General features: G+C 40.6%; 1 protein-coding gene across 1 annotated transcript in view; it reads left to right on the top strand.

The window, feature by feature from the left end:
* fhip2a (FHF complex subunit HOOK interacting protein 2) overlaps positions 1 to 9210 on the top strand; it is a 229426-nt gene extending 220216 nt beyond the window's left edge. The window contains exon 18 of the mRNA XM_053333328.1: positions 9178 to 9210. The gene's annotated coding sequence lies outside the window, so the exon portion shown is untranslated. The remainder of the gene's footprint in view (positions 1 to 9177) is intronic.
* The last annotated feature ends 14868 nt before the right edge of the window (positions 9211 to 24078 follow it).

Here is a 24078-nt window from a genome sequence, read left to right as displayed (position 1 = left end):
ATATTTCAAAAGGATTTCTTGCAGCACCAGTGACATTTACGTTTCCTTCCTCGCCATTACCTTTCACTATAACTGCACAGATTGCTCCATCAAAGAATAAAGATGACTTTGACATGTTCACTGTTCCTTATCACAATTGGCACATTGAGTTAACTTTTTAAAATGACAAGAATAGATGAAACTATTTTAGAATAATGTTAAGTTTTCTGTCACATTATAATCAGATGGACACAAGTCTGTACAGCATTTTTAGCACCTTTCTCCCTTTTTCGTGCTTATTTTAGGTTTCAGCCTGGATACTATGTCCTTTATAAGGTTAGGTTGATTTATTTCCTCAAAGAAGTCCAATTTTGAAATGATCTGTTTGCCTAAACAAATAGTTCAACCTTTTTGGCAATAGTAGAATTCACTATTTAGATAAAAAGATTGATACCATTATCATATTTGTATGCTAAATATGAATCAAGATATATAGTATAAAAATTGTAAGCTGCTAGCCTGCACAAAAAGTTTAGTAGGCACAAACTTGAAAATGAACAGAAATTTGAAGAACATCAAGTTACCATTCGGATTTAAAAAATGAGATCCAACACTCAAAGTTAGTAGTTACTTGATAAAATGTAAAAGGAGTTATGGAGGAATGTGGGAGGAATTTCTAAAACTTTGGAAAGGAACCGCACTAGCTGTTTTCCACTGCTGGCTTTATCTACATATTTACACAAAACTCAAATGAAATACTATTCCTTAGCTAATATTAAAACGAATCTACCTTTTTTCTTAACTTCCAAATTTCAAGTGGTAGTTAACAATTGAACATAGCTGGCTGGAGGATCCCAGGAGTGTTGATCCTCAGGGACTGTGGAAAATCAGTCTGGTAAACCTGCGAGCTGCTCTGTGGGGAAATCCAATGATATTGTTCACCACATCTCCTCTGCTTCATTGGGAGCGCAGCAAGGAGGCTGTCTGCATTTCTTTAGCAGTGCACCGCCCATGCTGTGACACATTGATGGGTTCCTGTAACAACGTGTAGGATAGTCACAATAATAAGACATATGATTGGCAATTTGATTCCCAGCCTGGGCGATTAGCTGTGTGCTGTCACACACTGAATAAATATGTAGAGCCTCAACAAATTGAGACTCAATGGAACAAATATGAAACTCTTCCTCTGCTTAAATGTTGTTTGCGGTGCGTCATGTCTCTCTCTAACATCACGCAAAAGCTTGATGTCATTTGATTCCCACTGATTCTTTGATAAGATCTCAACCCCAAAACACACTCCCTCTAGTCTGACAAGCATCCCAGCACAGCGGGAACATAAGCGAGATATTGACTGAAATATCATTTGAAAAAAAGAAGATGATTTACCATCATTATGTGGAATGATGCGCAATGTTGAATCCTCCAGGCACAAGGTTATGAATAAGTTGAAACTTTTGTTGTGAATGAATTACTGATCAGATGGGAAAAGAGAAAATTAGAGACATTTTGCCCTTTGTGTTATACAAGAAAAACATACTTTTGTTGTATTTTGGGTTCTTATTGAAAGGCTCAGACATGTAAATGAGTTATTTCTCATAATAATTGTGTTTAAAGAAGAAAAAGACAACATCAGAATATTTGGATGCAACTATGAATGTTGATGTGATTTTTCACCAGATAAAGGCCATCAGATTGGCAATCTTTCACTTGCAAATAACAACAAAACAGCAAAAGTAACATTGCTCAGAAGAATTAATGCATGGCTTATCTGACTCCTGAAAAACTGACCATGCTGAAAATGCACCTGCAGTCTTGACAGCGACCCAAGAAATCCAAACAGATTACACCTGTTCCCGGACCACTGCACTGTCTTTCAAATATGAATCAGATATGCTTGTCAGATACAAGCCAACGAGCGACAGACAACACAGTCACAGAAAGCAGTTTGCGTTCTTCTGTTTGTCAGGCACAGCGACACATTCAGTCAAATTTCAGGGCCAACTTTTTAAAAGTAAAACTAACTACAGTATAAGCCTATATTATACAGAACACTGTCGCTTCAGATTCTCTCTGTGACCCTGTGTGCAAAAAGAATAAATCTCCGGTCTCTATGCTACTGCCCTTGCTGATTGGGACATTTTAATGGGAACCAGAGCTCAATTCCAGCATGAATATGAGAATTGATTCACATACTGCGGATCATTAGTATTCACTGTTGACGCCTGTGGTGTCTTCATTTATTTATTTTAATTTCTTGGCATTTATGCCTTTATTAGAGAGTGGGCAGTGAAGAAGCAGACATGAAACATGGGGAGAGAGAGAGAGAGATGGATGAGTATGACATGCAACTAAGGTCCCTAGCTGGAATCGAACATGGGACTTTGCAGACTTTAGTGGCATGCACAGTAACCATTCAGGCTGTTGGGGTGTTCCATGGTGTTTTTATTGATGACACTTGCCTCAGCCTCAGGTTTGATGCATTTATAGGTGACAGCTCGTCAAAATGAGTGGCAGGCATTAAAGCAGGACCTTGACCAACTGACAGGGAGGAAGTAAGAAAATGCCTCAAAGTGAAAAGAGACACACTGTAGTTTCGATTCTGTTTGAAAAATGAAAACAAAAACAGTAATTAGATTCTTGCAGGTGCTTTGTGTGCATGTGTCTGGGTTACATAAGCTATTAGAGACAGATGCAATTGTGGATGGAGTATATGTACTGCATTTCACTTTTAAATTTCCTCTAAGTGTCCTTATGAGCCAAGATATCAATATCCAATAAATTACTCATTAATGTTCAGTTATGACAAACCTAGTCTTGGTTGATTTGCTGAGGGACCTCGACTCAAGCAGCTGCTGGAGAAGAAGGCACCTCTATTTATTAAGAATGAGCTCAAAATGCAGCTGAAGATCCTATTAAGTCATGAAGATATGGCATCTATTGAGAGGACCAGTGGGTAAAGGAGCAAATAATCTGGAAGGTAAGGTAGAGGCACCGCTCCCTGTACTTTTTATTTGTTAGTTAATGAGCATGTGGCTCTGGGTGGTCAAAAGGGGACCAAGGTGTGAGCCACTGCACGCTGCGATATCCAGCAGATGCCTCAGCAATGACAGCTGGTGGAGGCAAATGGTCCAGAGTGCAAACATTCAAGGTAATTACGGAGTAATTATCCAGCATTGCTGCCATATGGAAACCAACTGAGTGCCGTACATCTTATTTTCATCTCGAGATGGATCAGTTATTCATATATCAGAGGGTGGCATCTTCACAGACAATTTGATGTAGTCGTGAAGTCGGAGAAATAACAACCTTTCTCCAAATCTATTTGGTGTAAAATCACATAGAAAATTTGCAAAAAGTTGAATTTTGTGTTGGTGGGAATCTTAGCCCGAACCCCTGCTTCATGCCCAGATAGATGAGTCAGTTATGCAAAATAGACTGCTCCCAGATGGACAAATTATTCATGTGAGCCTTAAATTTTGTCGCAGTGGGAGGATGCCGGATGTACGGTCATGCTGACAGCAGGTTTGTGGCTTCATCAACAGGACGTGGTAAGATACTGCAGCAAGGGAAAGCTAGTGAACACCTTTTGCGTCTCATGTTAACAAATAGAGTTTCTAATTATTTATGACATTCTGATGAGAGATCTGCATGGAAAAGAGCACAATGTAATTAATAAGTCATTCCATTTTTAAACTTTTGTTTACCTGCTTTCCCAGTGACCTCTTCTAATCTTCTCGAGGCGCCTGTCTCATGTTTACCAATGAGTCTTTTTTTTTTTTTTTTTTTACATCAAAAGTGGACATAATGAACACCCCACATCAGCGCACTGATTCATTTTTCACACTTCTAGCAACAAAACCTCCTGTGAGAACAGCTGTAGATGTAACCCCTATCATTGATCTTGCAAGGCGTAGCCGGAGCTTCCAGCTCGCTGAGTTTTTGATGTTTCTGCCGTCTCTCCACGCTGCTGAAATGCCTTACCCCCTGCCTGCGGGGCTGAGGAATCACCTGCTCCACTGAAACCAACATATAATCGCTTATCTACACTTGTCATGCTATGCCCGCTACCTTTACAGCTATTTGTCTTCAGATCTTCTTGGATATCAGTTTTTTTTGATGGCACTTGTTCATGCTCACACAAGTACACAAACAACAAGCATTCACACTGGTAAGCCCACACACACACACACACACGCACAGACACACACACGCACGCATACACACAGACACACACATACATTCAGTAACATTTACCACATACAAACATAACCACACATAATAAAACTCCTGAAGGCTTGAATTTGAGTTAGAATGCTTGTATGCTTGCATTACACAAACACAGATAATGTTGTTTTCTCAGGCAAGAGAGCTTGTGTTTTACTCACCAAAAGTACTGCATCACCCCTCTGAAGTGGGCTTAAGGTCACCAAAGCATCTGTACTTACAGAAACTCTGCAGTCAGTTGCTGCAGAGCATCTTTAAGTATTGTTGCTTGGAAACATATAGACCCATCATGACCTTCAAATATGTGGCTTCTTTGTGAATGTATGATATTAAATGAATCACTTGGAATGAGAAATTATTTTAAAAGAAAACATTTGGCCAGTTAACAAAAAATATTTTATGTTTCACCTATGTCTGCCCTTTGTTACAAGTTTGCCTCAAGGTTGTTCCAGGTTCACGTCATTACATTATGTTTGTCATCAGTTTTAACAGTTTTCACATGGGAACGAGAAGGTGCAACTCTTACTATCCAAGAATAGATTTATATTTATTATTCAAAAGAGAAAGTCACACATGCGCAGATGCAACAAGAAGCCCTGAAAACGTCTTTTAGCGACCAACCAAGATCTAGATTTTTGCCCCTCTGGCAAGCATAAATAAACAGCTCTCCATTTATTATTTAATCTTTATGAAAACACACAGTTTGCAGAAGCCTTCTTGGGAAAGGTGCGTACAACCTGACACATATTTGTCTGTAAAAATAGCCTATCTGTTCGTCACCGGTGAGTAAAATAAATGGGTTTTTCTTTGTCAAAAGGAGACACATTAAATCAACAATCAGCACCCGGCTGATCCAAATGGAAAATGTTCGGAATGACAAATAATTTAACCAACCATTCACAGCTGTCTCTTCCCACTGAAAAGCTGATATATTGTATTGAGCATCAGACTTATGAAAAACTGCACTCTGTGTTCTCTGAAGCTTCCTTTGTGTGCATTCATCACAAGTAAGCTGGAAGATTGATAACTGTTCATAAAGGATGGAGCCCAAAACAGGCACGTAACTTGTTCATCGAAGGAGCCCTGGGAGGCCTCCTATCTGATGAGTGAAAGAAAGGGGACAAGCAGAGCAACAGTGTGAGTGCAGATAGTGCTGAAGATACTGCCGGGTTATTGATGTGCAATAAAGCAGCAGGAGGCCTGTTAGTACAAGCTTAAGGCCTTGTCTCCATCTCCTTGAGACTATCAATCATAACTACATTTACAGCCAATTAACAATGGCTTCTTGCATCAAAGCCAATGGATACTGACGCAATTTGTTCTGAAAAAAAAGAAGCTACACCTTCATAAATGTAATTTAAGATTAAAAATCTGTACATGAACAGAAAGTGAGCAGTATGATTTGGTTGCCTTAGATCTCCAGTGCTGTCATAGTTTCCTCTCTGGGAAAGACATCTCTGTTAATATGGGGAAAAGGCAGTGAGGCCCTTGATGTTAAATAGTTAATTATTAAGTAATTAATTCTCATGCTACTTAAATGTGCGGCAGTAATAGATATTGCATAAAAAGATTAGGAGGGGAATAACTTGAAATGTTGGATGCCCATCAGCAGGCTGCTGTATGAATTACAGGCTTGCAGGAACTTCGAATTATAAGCAGCAATCGATGTTGAAAAGCTGCAGGCATCAGATAGGACTCAAAGTACACATGAGACAGCTGAAAAAGAGACAGACATTACTAAAAGAACCCCATGATGCTGGCACTCCTCTCCAAGAAATCATATCACAGTCTGGATCGTGACCCTGTGATGTCAATACCAGCATCAGCGCTATAACCTACTTTTTTGAATGTGCTGGTGAGGCAGCTGCCAATCATCACCGTGTTAGATTATTCCTGTGGAAATCAAACTATTCCACTAAAGAAACAGATTTTTTGACCAAGCTGGGGACAGCAGAGCAAGAAGAAAACATAACATTGACTTATCGTAAAGTAAAGTTGACATGGCAAACTTGTTAGCAAACTGTTCACACAACCAGCGGACACAGAGAAACATTTGCATTCATTAGAAGTCATGTTCCAGGCCTCCTGAGGAATGTAAGTCCATTATCCACTCTCCATTTAGCTCTGTTTTCCATCTACATCAACTCCTTAGGGAAATATCTGGCTCTTTAGCTCCTAATGTGCAAAACCATGTGTAAAACCAAAACAGTGAACTAAAAGAGGCTTAAAGGGTCTATCAGAAATCCTGCAGAGTTGGGTGATAATTCTCTTGGAAATGCGGCCATGATGTATTTGAACAACAACAGCAAAAAAAAAAATCTGTACGTTACATACAGTATGACTTTTCACTGACATAAAAAAGGTAAGGCTCCTGATCCTTATAATCCTGATCTGATTATTTTGCATTAAATCACAAGGAAAAATTTAATTTGTAAAAAAAAAAAAAAAAAAAGGTGTTAATATTGCACTTGGTCATTTGATTTTAACTTATAAGATACTGTTTGTGAACTGAAATACTGGACCATTCCAAGTTTACTCGATTTGGTGTTTGTGGTATCTACATTGATTTTACCTTCAATGATCAGTGAGAGATAGACTGCTTTCACTTCATGTTTGATTACACGTTTTCAACAGTGTGCTTGTTTTTAAGAAATATGTACCAACACAAGGTTATTAAAAAGACTGACACTGTGTTTACATTCAATTTTAGTGATCTATCTGGTGTCGACTAGTTGGAAATGCTGTGGTCAGAGGGAATTTCAATGCCTTTGTACTAATTAATACTGTGACTAAAATGTTAAAACTATGACTCAGTCAAGAGGTGTCTCTGTTTTGAATTAATGTGGCTGAGGAGTAAAGTTATCTCAATGGGAATTAATCAAAACTTTCTAGGAGAAGACAAGAATCGATTAATTGGTCACCCAAGGACGTACTCATAATCTTTCCAGGACACACAAGGACATCTTTACTTCCTTCACTGCAGGGTTGTCCAATTTTTCTGGAGGTAGTGATGTAGATGAAATTGTGTGTTTCCCATGAATGGCGATGTAACAAATAGTTCATTTTCTAGTCATAGTACATTTATTTTTACTTCACTACTTGTTGGCAGAATATGTTGGGAATGTGGATACCATTTATTCATAGATATTAAACATCAAAAGTGCTGTTTCTCATTTCTTCCCTCTATCATCTTGGCAATGTAGCTCCGATAGAGATGAATAAGTTGCCTCCAGTTTACATTAAACTATTCTCCACTGAAACAGGGTGGTAAGACTTTCAGTGCCCGTATATATACCTTCATTACTTGGCTGTTAATCATTAGAGGGATAGTTCAACATTTTGGGAAATATGCTTAACTTGCTTTGTTGCTGAGAATGAAAAAACAAGATCGATACTATTTTCACGCTGGAGCTTAGCTAGTGAACTAGAGCTGCGCGTTGGTTAGCTTAGCTTTGCATAGAGAGTGGAAGCACAGGGAAACAGCTAGCCTAAAGATCATAAATAAACATGTAGTATCTTATGTATTTCATCAGTACACAATCATAAATATCAAAGCAATGATTTGTGGTTTTAGTGAACAATGATGTCCTGGGGATGTTGTAATAGTTCCAACTCATAACTTCCTCTTAAAATCTTTAAACTAGTAACGATTGAAATATAACACATTAATTGGGGCTAAAGGACCGGTAAGTGCTTATTTGAACTTTGAAGCGAGGTAGCTAGCTGTTTCCCCCTGCGTCCAGTCTTTATGCTAAGCTAAGCTAACTGGCTGCTGGCTCCACCTTCATGTTTAGCACACACATTAGAACGGTATTGATCTCTTCCATCTCAGTATTGATCTTCTCTTCCATCATTCAGTAAGAAAGCAAATTAATGTAAGTGTTAAACTATTTCCTTAGGGAGCAGTATTTTTCAGGGTCATGGTTGTTTTGATTGATAGGTCTCAGGGCTGTCCCACCTTCACATCATCTTCTAGCAACTTTATGAAGGCTTCAAAACAGTTCTTTTGAAACTTTGGAGTTATGTCACAGACCCAGTTCCAATATTTTCCTAAAATCTGAGGCTCAGCATTGAGGTCAGATACATAAGCAGTCCTAAGCTTGGATTTAACTAGTCAGTGTGTGTCTTCTGCTCAGAAAAGGTTGAATTTTTTTAGGCTCGATATCATTGAGATCCAACAAGAATATCTAATGAAAATGTAAATCATAGTGTAAAATGATAGAATAATTAAACACCTCTATTTTTGGCTTCTTTGCTTTTCTTAGCCTTTGTAAGTGAAACGACTCGTCTTGCCGATTGCCTCGTCGTAGCACCTTCCTCCGTCGTAGAACAGCTGAAAAATGTGATTAGGTTCCAAAATAGAGCATAACATTTGGAAAGTGAGAAATGTCAGCACCTGGCAATGTGATCCAGCAGTCGTTGGCATTGATAAACAACACTGTCAGCGCCCCTGCAGATGGATGGTGGTCATTTAGTGCTCTGGGGCCGGTAAAAATCGTCGTTATTGCTTTTTAAAATGTGGTCATCTACTCATGGGATTAGGAGCAGTCTGAGAGGCAGACACAGAGGAAGATTTCACAGAGAATCAATGTGGCTGTGAGATCTGGAAGTGACAGACAGTGAGTGAGATCAAGTTGAATTATGAAAGGAGAGGTTAGGGGTTAGGAGATGGGGCCTTGGCATCTCTACTCAACTTGATGATAGACTGTGACCCGGCGTGTCAGGGGGCTGGCGTAGGCGGAGTAATCGCTCAGACTTTATTTCCTGTTTATTCTGCCCTACTAAACCTCCACTGCGATAAATCACAACATAGATTCAAGTGTCTTCTTTCTGAATAATACATTCAACTGTTTTGATGAATGAATCTATACTTGTAATTTTTGTATTCTTTCTCATTTACATCTTGTACATGCCTCTTAAGCATGCAGTAACAATTGTAGGCTCCATCGCTGTATGTCATTTTATAAATAGTAGTGTATGTGTGTGTGTGTGTGAAAGAGAGATCACACTCCCTTGTCACAACCACCAGCAGGACTTCTTAGACAAGGGCAGCAGCCTATAATTTATTCTGATGGCCCTCCCCTCCCTCGACACAGCTCTGAAGGTCATCCTCCACACTGATAAGAAAGCTGAAAGAAAAGCATTTTCAGAAGTGATAATCAACTGCTTATTCCTTCAAATGCCATGTCCGAGAAGTGGCTGGCACAATTTCGCTGTAATACAAGCTGTCAGGTTGTGGTGTGTTGCTGGAGGGGGATTTGCTGCTGTACCGTTTCATTCGCCGGGTGTCAGGCTGACAAATACAATTGATTGAGGTAGTTTCAGCACAAGAGAAGCCCAGAGAGCAACAAAATGAGCCATAAAAATTGATAAACAATAGCTGAGGAAAGGAGTTGGCATTTTACGAAACAGACAAATTTGCTGAAATATATCTGTAAGGATTTATGCTGAAGTGTTTGTGTCGAAGTTATTTGGAGGCCACAGTCTTGTAGTTAGTTTTATAGTTAATGTCATATTCATCCTCATACTTACTGTATTCTTTTTGACAAGTTATGAGTCAGATGTTACACTATCCTGTGTATATATTTATTTCTTTACTAGCTGTCTACACCGAGAGAGTGTATTTGATGTCTCCTCTCAAACAGCGCAAATCGGGCCTTCTTATTGGCCTGAGCTCACAGTGGTGGGAGAAGAAGAATGTGTCTCACTTGAGGTGCAAACACAACTATGTGATTCAGGATTGATTTAATTAAACTGCAAAGCAGCACAGTGACTTCAAATAAGAAGCAGATGAGTCATGTATGGAGGAGTCTTTCATCAAGGAGAAATGAAGGATAAGGAAGAGTTTTTAGGGAAAGTGATGGGACGCTTGGGAAACTGTGAAAACACACAAGTTCCTCCAAATGGTAGGATTATTTGGATTCCATTAGGGATGTCAGTTTTGGTTACTATTGCTTTCGATAGACTGAAACCCTGTAACTTTAATTTGTGAGAGCTGTCCAGCAGTCGGTGGTCAGAGCTAGCTTGTCTGCCCTAGTTAGCTTGACTTTTAGCTCATCCTTCTCAAAGTGTTTCACAATGCGTTTAGTCACAGAAGCTCTCGACGGCATAACATACTTGAGAGCAAAGTACCTAAATAGCTCTTTCAACCCCTCACCCTCTACCACACTGACTGGCAGCATATTGGTCTCAACCATTCAGCATGCTAACTGGGTGATGGGCCTCGGACCAGCACGCATCACACATAGTCCCCCCGGCTTGAAGCAATGTGATCTTTGGCTGTGACTGTGAGCCATCCTCGGACATGGTAGCCAGGTGCTTGTTGTTAATGTGGAACAGCATAGAGCTAGTACTGTATCTGCCTGAATATACGGTGAATATAAGACAGCCCCCTTTTTCAAGCAACAGTTTTTAGAAAAATTCTGTTAACGTTACTCTTTGAATATAACTCCCATCGTAGTATAGTTACATACTCACACATTCCCCCACCAGCAGCGATCAAGAATGATTTTCTCCAGCAGTTAGCATTTCTAAGACTGCCTGTTTGTCTTTTTGAGCTCATTATCATTTGTCACAGTGCTATTTGGCAGCTTATAACATATTCAGTTCCTGCAGTAGAGATGACGGTATATGCTTTGGATTCGTTTTCAGTCGTCATGAATTGATTTTCTTCTTGGATCCTCTATCGATTTTGAAAATGGTAAACTTTAAACATCCTCGGCCTTGAAATGTTATCTCTCCTTGAAAATAATGGGTTCAGTGTTTCTGAGATTATATTCATTTTGGATCATTTAGCTGCACTTTCATACGACTCTGCTTCATGAGGCTTTCTGACGTTTCAAGAGATGAAAGGTCATATGGCCTCAAGCGCACTTCATGGCTGCCTCATCGATGTTGCTATGGTGACATTACCGCTGATAAAAGGCAGAAAGATTTTTAGCAAATCCTTACAAAACAGGTAATTTGTCAGTACATTCCAATATGACACAAAAATAATAATTAAGTATATGAGCTTTTTATGATCTGCTGCCTCCATGATTGAGCTCTGGTGAAGTTTACATTCTTCTGGGAAACACAAAGAAGTCAATAAAGAAACGGCTGTTATGACATGGTGCTACACGCAATATTCAATTAATCAATAAAGCAGAAACATCAAGGATCACTGCACCTTTACTACTGACAACTTGCCTTCCTCTCTTATCTTGTGAGGGCTTTGTGCTGCTAGACAGGCGGTATATAAATTAAATACACTTGAAAAAAGCTTTATCAGGGAATCTAAGACCTTGTTCCAAGTCTTTCAGTAAAGCTGGAAATGTTAAATACATCAATTTCTCTACACCAGAGGGATTTCTCTTAGAAACATCTTTGTAACACTGGAAGGTTACAGCAGCCAGTACATAAGTTTACAGGAAATGTTTCACATCACATTAGCATGTTGCAGTATATCAGGAGGAAATAATGAGAAAGTCTTTTACTCATGTACAAATGTTAAAAGGGAAAAACCTTCTAACTGCTTTTTTTCCTCTATACTGTTGTTATACTCAATTATTTTAAGTGCAGCTTGATGACAAGCTTGATTTGCTTTCATTAAGGATTGAACACGATTTCCATTTACAGTTTCAAAGGCTAGACAAAGGTCTAGATCACCAGTAATTCTGAGCATTTGTTGCAAAATTTCTTCCACTAAATTATCATTAACATTTTTGTGTACATAATCTTGGTCTTCTGTTGATAGTTAACACCTACAACAGAGCAAAATCCACGTTATGATATATGCTTTCCGAGATCAATCTGTGTTGGCTCGCCGCTCATCTGCAGCCTTGTGAGACGTTTCAATTGTAATAGATTGGAAACCTATGACATTCTTTTGAAACTGGACCAGAAGATTATCATTTTCTATCTTCATTACCGTGTAATTGAGTTTTTTTTAGACCATAGGACAAATGCCAACTACTCCTACTTTCCCTGTCAGTGACTACTTCTGTACTCCTGTTTTACATATGCTGCTCTTATAAAAGTCCTCCTTGATGGTAATTTTTAAATTTATGAATTTCAAAGTATTTTTCCTCCTAATCCAAAACTCATATAAAATCAATGTGAGCACAGTTCAGCTTGTAGTGAAAAAAAGTTTTAAAAAACCCCTGCTATCATATGATGTTTTACCCAGACTGTTGAAGATGCTTTGTCTAAATAATAAAACAATATGAATGGAATATGAAATACAGATTTAGTAAAAAAGAAAATGTAATGGTACGATTTGGAAAATACAGTTCGCTATAGACTTTCACTGCTGCTTCACTGGTGGTTGGTAATGAAAAATTGCGTTTAAATGAGAAAGCAATCTTGAAAATGATTTCTAGGACAAATAGAAGGTGTAGAGAAAAAAGTGGAAATGAATTGCTTCTGTACACACATGCACCCACGTCCCCTTTTATCAAATGCCTGCTGATATCATCAGCAGTGTAAGTGTTTTTACACCACCTTACTCAGATAAAACACACACTATCGATTCATTTTGCACTTTTACTCTCTGATTTTGTCCATTTATTCCAAAAAGAACAATTACACTACCCTAAATTGTAATTTTTACTGATACTACCTTATGGGACTAGTGTTGGGGAAAATCCTGGCAAAAATATCTGTGTTGGCTCACCACCAAGAATTGTGGCTAGTGAGAGCTTACCAGACAAATCCAACACAACCCACTGGGCCCACTTACAACTAGACATGCTGTTCCACACACCTTGGTGTCCAATCTCTATTTCTAAGGCTTTCAGCAGGACAGCATCAGACTATTTTTGATTGACAACAGTTGTGGACAGTTATGTTTAAGGCTAGATGTCATCATCTGAAGGAAATGAAACCAGTGAAGCTCTTGTTTAGTGTCTGACTAATGCCTATGGGCAGAGATATATACAAGAAACCAAATCTTAATACATATTTGAATTTGAACTGAATAACTGCTTTAAAAACTGACTTTGAATCATACAATTTGAACTTAATTTCACCTGAAACTGTAAATGATCCTTACTGACAATTCAACTCCAAAATGTCCTATCTTTATGAAGAGGAGGGGGCTTTGCAAAAACCTTTCAGACTTCTGTATTTTCCCAGGAAGTTTGACATAAAGTAGTCCGAGCAGGGGCCGGAGCTCTGTGGTCTCTGTGAATTGTGTCTCAGAGTAGTTTTGTAGGGACCACCATCTTGCACACAACAAATCAAATCAAGTCTGTCAATTTGAAGCCGCTGGATTCCAGGCCAGTCCCAAGTCTCAGTGTGCTGACCTCACCTCCCTCCCTTCATCCCTTCCCTCTCCATCCCTTCCCACAGCACAGCCAGCTTCTCATCTGCTCTGTGGTTTGCCATTACAACAAAGTCAATATACTGAAAAGCCTATACTCGGCTATGTGGAGCAACCGGGGGCATACCAATCAGTTATCTGTGATGAAATGCATGGCCATAAATTAATTTAGGGTCTTTGTGTCATAGATTGAAGAGGGTTGGGTATTTAATGGTTTGGAATACAATTGGTTTGAATCCTGGATATATTGAGCAGCTGTTAAGAAAGACAAGCCCTCTTGAAGGTTCATTTCTAGAACCACAGGTCTGTGCAGTCTGTCAATAATAATGACCATTCCTCTGTGGTCAGTGTCAATGTGAAACTGTAATTATCTGTCACGCTTATTTCAAGGTCACGTAGTACTAGATAATAGTCAACAAGTCCCAAAAATCACCCTGTCACGAGTAAAAGCAACAGCACTCAATGAAATCACTGATGCACAATAAAGGAAAAGCAGAACAAACGAGCGCAGCACAGAGGAGGATCAACAGGGACACACGCCAGACCTTTGGGTTACAAACACGGTGCCACGCATCAACATACAAACACACATTGCAAGTAGAGCAGCTGACTCAACATTAAACCGTAAAATTATATGCAGACGTGATTATTTATGTTTTGTTTTTCTTCATGAGATAAATGGAATATTGGATGCAACATTCATCAAATGTCATATAAACCTGTTAAAAAGGCAACATAATAGAGTTAAATGTTGTGTTTATGCTCATGAATGATTTATATGGCGTTCAATTCAATGGTTATCTTTATGCTATGACTTCTACATTAACGTTCAACAGTGTTAAAAAAAACAAATATACTATTTGCTTCACGCTGAAGCATGGAAACTATAAAATAGCCAAGATATATTAGATATTGAATTGACTGGAAATTGACAGAGTTAACAAAATATCTGAATACGTTTTAAAATCATACTCAAATGTCAGTAGCTAATTGGGTCTAACTGTTTGTTAGACATAACAAAGTGAAGCGAATTTTTGATTGAATATAAAGTCCCACTTGTGGTGTGAACTGATTTGTAAATAAGTCTGCGTGAATTGAAAATGTTTCAATTTGAACTAATTTGCACATATCCGAGGGCTTTATGACTCTACTTCATCAAGGTATGGAGATGAGAGGAAAAAAGAGAGAGACTGGAGAGAAATAACAAAAAAAAAGAGTCTCTGGTGAGTTCTGAGTTCAGTCAGAGGGTGAACTGAAACACACAATAAAACACTCCCACAAACAATGCATCCCTTTGCTAAAATACCCTCAGTTAATAGGCTGTTTTGGGGGAGCACAAATGGTCCAGCAGTGAAACTTACACAAATGCCAAAATTTGCTTTGCGTTCTGTCTGATCACACCATTATAGCAAAGGGTTCTAGTGAAATTGGGCACCCATGTCTCATGGGCCTGAAAGGAGGACATATAATCCCAGTACAAAGCTGAGCATTTAATTAGCATGTGGAATAAATAAGGCCATCCTATTCTGTCTAATGCTGTTTTATCATCCTGATGTGATAACATTTCAAATACAGCTTGCTGTATCTGTCCAGACACATTAGTTTTTGGTATACTCATTTTCATTCAATCATTGTTGTTATCTTAGCTTGAGAATTTCTTGACACTTCAGAGAATTGGACAGGTTCATTTGAATAAGATAATTGTGTTGCCTTTATGGCTTAAGTTTGTATATGCTTTAATTTTGAAATGTATTTTATTTTGAAATGGGTTTTCTCTACGGAGGGAGTTGCATGTGTACAATTTGCTTCCTGTTAGTAGTGAAGAAGCTAGCTGAATCAACCCTCCTGTGTTTCTGTGTTCATCCAAACAATTCATGCTGTAAACGCCACAGAGGCAATGTCGTAAGTAGATAATTTCATGTTTGAATATAAATAATTGTTAAAAAAGGATATATTATTTACACGAAAAAGGATTTGTTTGGTTGTTTTAAAATATTTAATTTATATGTATTTACAATGAGAAAAAGCACATGTTGAAAAGTAAAATGCAGATTTTTGTATTTTTATGTTACAGTTTTCACTCTGCCCTGTATAATGATACAAAAGAGGAACAGTAAACAGCAAAGAAAAGCTCACTATGCCTCAAGTCAATCATTTGCAGAGAAGAGTTTAGCTAGTTGGATAGCTGCAGTTGCTACACTGTAGTGAGGACAACATAGTGAAAAGACAGTGAAAAGCTGGTGTTGTACATCGTGGTAAGATGGATGGGAAACAAAATGACAAGATTTCAGTGGCTGGCAGGAGTGCACGGTCATCTGCATCATCAAGTGGCTCATTAATACGTGCACGTGCCAAAGCAGAAGCAGCTAAAGCACGCCTTGCATTTGCTGAACAAGAAGCTAAAGCTAAGATAGAAAGAGCAGCTAAGGAGGCTGAGCAAAAGAAAGAAATAGCCGATAGAGAAGCTGAATATCAGAAGATAAAGGCTGATAAAGATGCTGCATATCAGTTTGAGAAAGTAAAAAGGGATGCTGAGCTTGAAGAACTTGCTATACGCCGAGAAGCGGCAGCAGCAGAGGCTGAAGCAGCTGTGTGGGAATCAGCGGATGCCCAGGCATATCCGTTGGTGCTAGATGAGGTAGGCCCATCAGAGGAAGACAAAATGGAGCGGACAAGTGAATACGTCACCTCTCATTTTGACCCACAATCACGTAAAAGCTGTCCTTTAACTGACTCCCCAGATCAAGAAGCCATCAAAGCTCACTCACCAAAAAGTCAGCCCCCAGCAAATGAGACATTGTTTAGCCCTCGCAATCCCTTTAATCCACAACATCAGACCCCTGCATTTGCAAATGAAACATCATATGCTAATGTCACCAGCCACCATGACTTTTTTGACTATGTGTATGCCCCGCCAGTAGTTAAAATGGAAAATCAGGCTACGAACAGAGCATCTGTCCAACAGAGGGATTCAAAAGAGTGTCAGTCCAACCTGAACAAGTCAGCACAGCTCTTCTATCCCATGTCCATGCCTACAGCTTCCTACAGTACACCTACAACTGAACACCTGGCGCAGTACCTGGCTCGGCGTGATCTGGTGAATTCAAGTTTATATCAGTTTGATGATAAGCCTGAACACTTTCGTGCTTGGCAGTCTTCATACATAAATGTCACACAAGGGCTAGGCCTCACACCTACTGAGGAGTTGGACTTGATGATAAAATGGCTCGGTAGAGAATCCAGCAATCATGTGAAACGTATACGGTCAGTGCACATAACAAACCCAGTCACAGCACTTAAGAAGGCCTGGGATCGCCTCCAGGAATGTTATGCAGCACCTGAAATGATCGAAAAGTCTCTTTTCGACCGACTAGACAATTTCCCAAGAGTTTCAGCAAAAGAACACGTGAAGCTACGGGAACTAGCAGATTTGCTGATGGAAGTACAGTGTGCTAAGGAGGACGGCTACCTCCCAGCTCTCTCCTACTTGGATACTGCACGTGGTATCGAACCCATAGTTGCAAAACTGCCCTATGGGCTTCAAGAAAAATGGATTTCGGCTGGTTCAAAACATAAGGAAGAAAATAAAGGACAATTTCCACCATTTGAATTTTTTAGCCGGCTCATTAGTTATGAGGCACGGAAGAGAAATGACCCCAGTTTTTCTATCCCAAGCACTAGCAGCTCACCCACAAAGTTCGAAAGGGCCCCCTTTAAAGGCACAAGGAACCCCATTTCGGTTAACAAGACGGATGTTGATTCTGCACACACACGTGCAAGCAATGTGAAAGGTGTAAGTGACCCAAATAAAAGCTGCCCAATACACAGCAAGCCACATCCCCTCAAACGGTGCAAAGCCTTTAGAGCAAAGAGCCTGGAAGAAAGAAAGACTTTTCTCAAAGAAAGAGGGATCTGCTTTAGGTGTTGTAGCTCAACCACTCACTTTGCTAAAGACTGTCAAAATACAGTTAAGTGTATGGAATGCGAGAGCACCTATCATGACTCTGCCATGCATCCTGGACCTGCATCTCAAGCTAAGGCTTCTTCAACCTCACCACACAACGGCGGGGAGGGAGAAGAAAACAACACTACCACAGTTGTTAACTCAAGTTGCACTGAGGTTTGTGGGCCAGGACAAATTGGTCGTTCATGCTCCAAGATCTGCCTGGCGAAGGTATACCACAAAGGTCAACCAGACAAATACATTAAGGCCTACGTCATCTTGGATGACCAAAGCAATAGGTCATTGGCACGCTCAGGTTTATTTGAGTTTTTTAATGTAGAGTGTGAACCATACTCTTACTATCTGAAGACGTGTTCTGGCACCGTCGAAGCATCCGGGCGCAGAGCTGAAGACTTCGTTGTCGAGTCACTGAATGGAAGGGCAATAATCCCTCTCCCACCACTCATCGAGTGCAATGATATACTCGACAATCGGTCTGAAATCCCGACTCCAAATGCAGCTCAACAGCATCCTCATCTCGCCAAAGTAGCAGAGCACATTCCTGATATCGACCCGACTGCTGAGATCCTCCTGTTGCTCGGCAGGGATGTAATAAGAGTGCATAAGGTCAGGGAACAGGTCAACGGGCCCCATAATGCCCCCTTTGCGCAGCGCCTAGACCTGGGATGGGTGCTAGTTGGAGAAGTATGTTTGGGAAGTGCACACAAACAGACTGTCAACACCTTCAAAACGACTGTGCTTGAGAACGGTCGACCCTCACTCCTACCACCTTGCACAAGCTTCTTGCACATCAAAGAGAAGATTGGTCACGGCACAGCAGTAAATGACGGCAAGTCAGAAATCAGTAAACCTGCAGAAGAGGTGTTGGGACAAACTGTCTTCAGTCATACTGAACATGACAACAAGCTAGCACCCTCAATTGAAGATGACATCTTCTTGAAACTGATGAGCAAAGAAGTCTACAGAGATGAGTCTAATAGCTGGGTTGCGCCACTCCCATTTAGGCAACCAAGGCAACATCTACCCAACAACCGAGAACAAGCAGCCAAACGATTTGCATCACTCCAGTGCAGCCTAAAAAAGAGACCAGAGATGCAACAACAATACATGGCCTTCATGGAAAAAATATTGGAGAACGGTCATGCAGAGGTAGCACCATCATTGGGAGAGAGGGAAGAATGTTGGTATTTGCCAACTTTTGGGGTTTTCCACCCACAAAAACCAGGCCAGATCAGGGTCGTATTTGATTCGAGTGCTAAACACTTGGGAATTTCTCTCAATGATGTGCTCCTCACAGGACCTGATCTCAACAATACGCTCCTTGGAGTTCTGATGAGGTTCCGGAAGGAAAAGGTTGCTATCCTGGCAGATATACAACAGATGTTTTACTGTTTTCAGGTGCAACAGGACCACAGGAATTACCTGAGATTCTTGTGGTACAAGGATAATGACATGACAAAGGAGATCATAGACTACAGAATGACAGTTCATGTTTTCGGCAACAGCCCATCGCCTGCTGTAGCTATCTATGGACTTAGACGAGCCATCAAAGAGGGCGCACAAGAACATGGAACCGACACTGTCAACTTTGTGGAGCGCCACTTCTATGTGGACGATGGCCTTCTTTCTGTGCCAACTGAGGCTGAAGCCATCGACTTGTTGAGCAGAACACAGACTTCTCTTGCCGAATCAAACCTTAGGCTTCACAAGTTTGTGTCTAATAGCCAAACTGTCTTGGAAGCCTTTGCACCTGAAGACTGTGCTGCAATCGTGGAGGGTGTGGATTTCTGTGGAGAGCAGGTCCTTACCCAACGCAGCCTGGGTCTCCTATGGGAGATAAAGAGTGACACTTTCACCTTCTCTGTGGACAATGACATCAAGCCATTTACTCGTCGTGGTGTCCTCTCCACAGTGAACAGTGTTTTCGACCCCTTAGGGTTTTTGGCTCCAGTAACAATCCAAGGGAGAGCCCTCCTCCGCGAACTCACAGCAGAGCTGTCTGATTGGGACACAACCTTACCTGAAGATAAGCTCAATAAGTGGCAGGCATGGCGAAACTCTCTAATGGACTTGAGACATCTTCATGTACCACGTACATACACTGTAGCTTCTCTCGCCAAGGCAGTGCATGTAGAGCTGTGCGTATTTGCTGATGCATCTACCAAAGCCATTGGTGCAGTAGCATACCTGAAAGCTGTGCAAGAAGATGGTGAGACCCATGTTGGATTCGTCATGGGAAAGGCCAAACTTGCACCCCAGTCGGAACCAACTATTCCAAGGTTGGAACTTTGCGCAGCAGTCCTGGCTGTGGAAATGGCAGACCTAATTCATGACGAATTGGATGTGAGGCTGGATTCCACAAAGTTCTTCACTGATAGCAAAGTGGTTCTGGGTTATATCTTCAATGAATCTAGACGCTTCTATGTCTATGTACATAATAGAGTACAGCGCATTCGCCAAACCACTAAGCCTGATCAATGGCACTACGTGCGCACAGAAGATAATCCTGCGGACTACGCATCGAGGTCTGTTCCTGCCTCACTCCTGGCGCAGACAACATGGTTCACAGGACCCGACTTTCTACTTAACCCTCCGAACGAACCAGAAGCAGTCCAGTCCTTTGACTTAGTGAAACCTGAGCTGGACCCAGATATCCGTCCATCAGTGAGGAGCTATGCAACACACCTTCAAGAGAAAGTTCTCAGTACAGAACGCTTTCAAAGGTTCTCCAGTTTCAACTCTCTTGTTCGAGCTATAGCACTGCTAATTCACATCGCAAGGTCTTACAACCTTTCCAATCACAGGGAAAAATGTAAAGGATGGCATAAGTGTGATCTATCTCGTACTCCAGAAGAACTATCTCAAGCTGAGAAAGTCATCATCTCAGCTGTTCAGAAGAGAGCATTCCCAAAGGACTTTGAAGCCTTGACATTGAACAAGCCAGTCCCTCTAAGCAGCAGTCTTCGTTGTCTTAGTCCAACCTTGCAGAACAATCTCATCTGTCTCGGAGGTCGCTTGAAAAATGCTAACCTGGAAATTGGAGAGAAGAATCCAATAATCCTCCCAAAAGATGATCATGTGTCTTTGTTGCTTGTCAGGCACCATCATGCTCAAGTTAAACATCAAGGCCGTCATCTGACAGAAGGAGCTGTCAGAGCGGCAGGATTATGGCTCCTAGGAGGAAAAAGGCTCATCAACTCTGTCTTGCACAAATGTGTAACATGCCGTAAGCTTAGGGGAAAAATGCAGGAACAACGCATGGCGGATTTGCCACCCCAGCGTCTCCAGACCTGCCCTCCTTTCACGTATGTGGGGTTGGATGTCTTTGGACCCTGGCTCATCACCACTAGACGCACAAGGGGAGGACAGGCTGAAAGCAAGCGGTGGGCGATACTGTTCTGTTGCATGAGCTCTCGAGCCGTTCACATCGAGGTCATTGATTCAATGGACACCTCAAGCTGTATCAACGCTTTAAGGCGTTTCTTTGCCATAAGAGGACCTGCAAAACAACTCATGTCTGATTGCGGCACCAACTTCATGGGAGCATGCAAGGAGCTTGGAATAAGTAAAAACCAACCAGACCCAACCGTGCAGAGGTACCTAAACCAACAAGGATGCTCATGGGAGTTCAACCCCCCGCATGCTTCGCATATGGGCGGGTCTTGGGAACGTCTTATTGGCATGGCCAGAAGAATTCTGGACTCAGTGCTTCTTGAACAGCACAGTCGCTTAACCCATGACGTTTTGTGCACGCTAATGGCAGAAGTGACCGCCATTATCAATGCAAGGCCTCTAATCCCAGTCTCAAATGACCCTGAGGATCCATTCATTCTGTCACCGTCAATGCTTTTGACTCAAAAAGTGGGAGTCCCACCTCCACTTGGAGACTTCACAGACAAAGACCTCCTCACCAAGCAATGGAGACAAGTACAAGCTCTTGCCAATAAATTTTGGAGTCGTTGGAGTCGACAGTATTTGCCAACTTTGCAGCACAGGAGGAAATGGAACAAATCACACCCAAACCTACAAGAAGGAGACCTCGTTCTTCTCAAAGACAGTCAAGCTGCCCGCAACAACTGGCCAATGGCTATGATCACAAAGACTTTCTCTGGAAGTGATGGAAAAGTGAGAAAGGTGGAATTGAAGACCACAGACCAAGGACATTCAAAGATGTTCTTCCGACCAGTCTCAGAAGTTGTTTTACTTCTTGTTAAAAGTGATGTTCAGATACATGTGTAGTTCATGTGGTAATTAGTTAGTGACCTCACAGAGGCCAGGCGGGGAGTGTGTTGCCTTTATGGCTTAAGTTTGTATATGCTTTAATTTTGAAATGTATTTTATTTTGAAATGGGTTTTCTCTACGGAGGGAGTTGCATGTGTACAATTTGCTTCCTGTTAGTAGTGAAGAAGCTAGCTGAATCAACCCTCCTGTGTTTCTGTGTTCATCCAAACAATTCATGCTGTAAACGCCACAGAGGCAATGTCGTAAGTAGATAATTTCATGTTTGAATATAAATAATTGTTAAAAAAGGATATATTATTTACACGAAAAAGGATTTGTTTGGTTGTTTTAAAATATTTAATTTATATGTATTTACAATGAGAAAAAGCACATGTTGAAAAGTAAAATGCAGATTTTTGTATTTTTATGTTACAGTTTTCACTCTGCCCTGTATAATGATACAAAAGAGGAACAGTAAACAGCAAAGAAAAGCTCACTATGCCTCAAGTCAATCATTTGCAGAGAAGAGTTTAGCTAGTTGGATAGCTGCAGTTGCTACACTGTAGTGAGGACAACATAATAATGGTATGAGAAAACTCAAGGATCCCTCCTTAATTTGAAGAAAAATCATGTCTTTAGTGTGATAATGAAGATATTGACCAACCGGCTGGGTAATGAACCAGATAACTGACACATCAGAAGATAAAGCAGTGCCAAGGTTGTTAGCATACTAATATATGCATTTATATACAAGAGTAAGCATATGTTGCTCAAAGCTTAAAACTACTCAATATTCATCATGCCACCTTTGCTTATTTCCATATTTTGCCTACCTTAATTGACAAAAACAGGTTTAGTGTTAGTTTCAGGCTGGCTGGATATTTTGCCTGAGAAGATGAGTATAACAGCATAAAGAATGAGACCTAAGAAGTTTTTAAGTGCAGAAAGTGTGGAGGAGACAGTCAGAGAGGACCAGGGGATCATCTTTCATTCAGACCTATTTTTTTTATTGATCTCAAAAGTTGCACTTTTTTTTTTGGGACCACACTGTCAGCTCTGCTCCACTTTTCATACTGGGAAAGCAAGTTTAAAAAAGTTTGGTATTCTATTCATCATCACTACAGTTAAGATATAACTTTTATGTGTACAATATAGCCATTTATAACTAGATCAAGGTCGATTTGACCTGATGAAGGCATGAGATGGAAGAAAGCTGTTGCAATCAGTTGAGAGGGGGAAATGAAGGCCTGTACTAAATTTCATTCTGATCTACAAAGAGAGGTTAAGGCATTTCAATAATATTAATCAATGGTGGTGCCAGATGAAAAGTCAGGGGATCACCAAAGTCATTAGGCTATATCGTCCATACCATGAATATCTGAGCGAAATTTCATGACAATTCATCTAATAATAGGTATTTTAATTAGGGCCAATGTATTGTACTCACTGACCCACAGACACTGACTGACATTGCCATCCCTGTAGCCAAAGAGTTAGGTTAGAAAATGAATACCACTGGGAACTGCTAGCCTGAATCTGTCCAAAGGTAACAACATCTGCCTACAGCACTTCTAAAGCTCACTAATCAACACACTGCATCATGCTTCTTTAATCCATACACAAATTAAAGTATAAAAACGACAGTCTTGTCATCACTGAGGACAACCAACAGTGATTCCAAGAAGTAACTGCTCATATCCAAGACATACTCACGCACATGACTGCCTGTAACATAGCAACTTGTCGATTTTACACTTTGGTGGTACCTCAGTGTGTAACAGAAGGAGACACCTGTCAGTCTACATTATCCCCAGGCTAACAGTGCAAGTTAGCAGAGCAAAAAAACACGGAGAGATGTCCAATCCGAATTGTGCGGAAGAAAAAGTTTGAAGAGAAAAAACTGAAAATGGTGTGACAGGAATAATAGAGAGAAAAAGCAGATTTGAGGTTTAAGATTGGCTGTGATAACAGCTTCAGAGTGCAAAAGGAAACTTGTGTTACAAAGTAAGCTTAAGATTAGTTGATGCACTTGCTGATGTTGCCACTGATAATGTATAAGACACCCGCAGGACTGATCAGCTTTTGTCTTTGTAAATGTCTCGCAGTTCCTTGCATCGTCTTGAAGTTTAGCACCCTGCAGGAAGAAAGTCTGAATTTTCTAGACAGGAAACTAAAGTCGTGTTCTCATATGAACTCCATATAATGTCCAGAGCTGTCCCTTCACACATGTAACACACAACTGGAGATGTCCGTGTCAGATATGTTGTCACGTACTGGAAATTAAACGAGCGGTGGCGCCTGGGAATAGTGTACAGGAGGCAGGAAAAGGCACAAAAAATACACCGCAGAAATTGAAGTGTTTTGTTTACAGCACATCCAACATGG

This window comes from Scomber japonicus, chromosome 14 (assembly GCF_027409825.1).
Source record: "Scomber japonicus isolate fScoJap1 chromosome 14, fScoJap1.pri, whole genome shotgun sequence".
Taxonomy (NCBI): domain Eukaryota; kingdom Metazoa; phylum Chordata; class Actinopteri; order Scombriformes; family Scombridae; genus Scomber; species Scomber japonicus.
The sequence above is the reverse complement of the archived record's forward strand: the minus strand, read 5'-3'. Positions and strand labels throughout refer to the sequence as shown.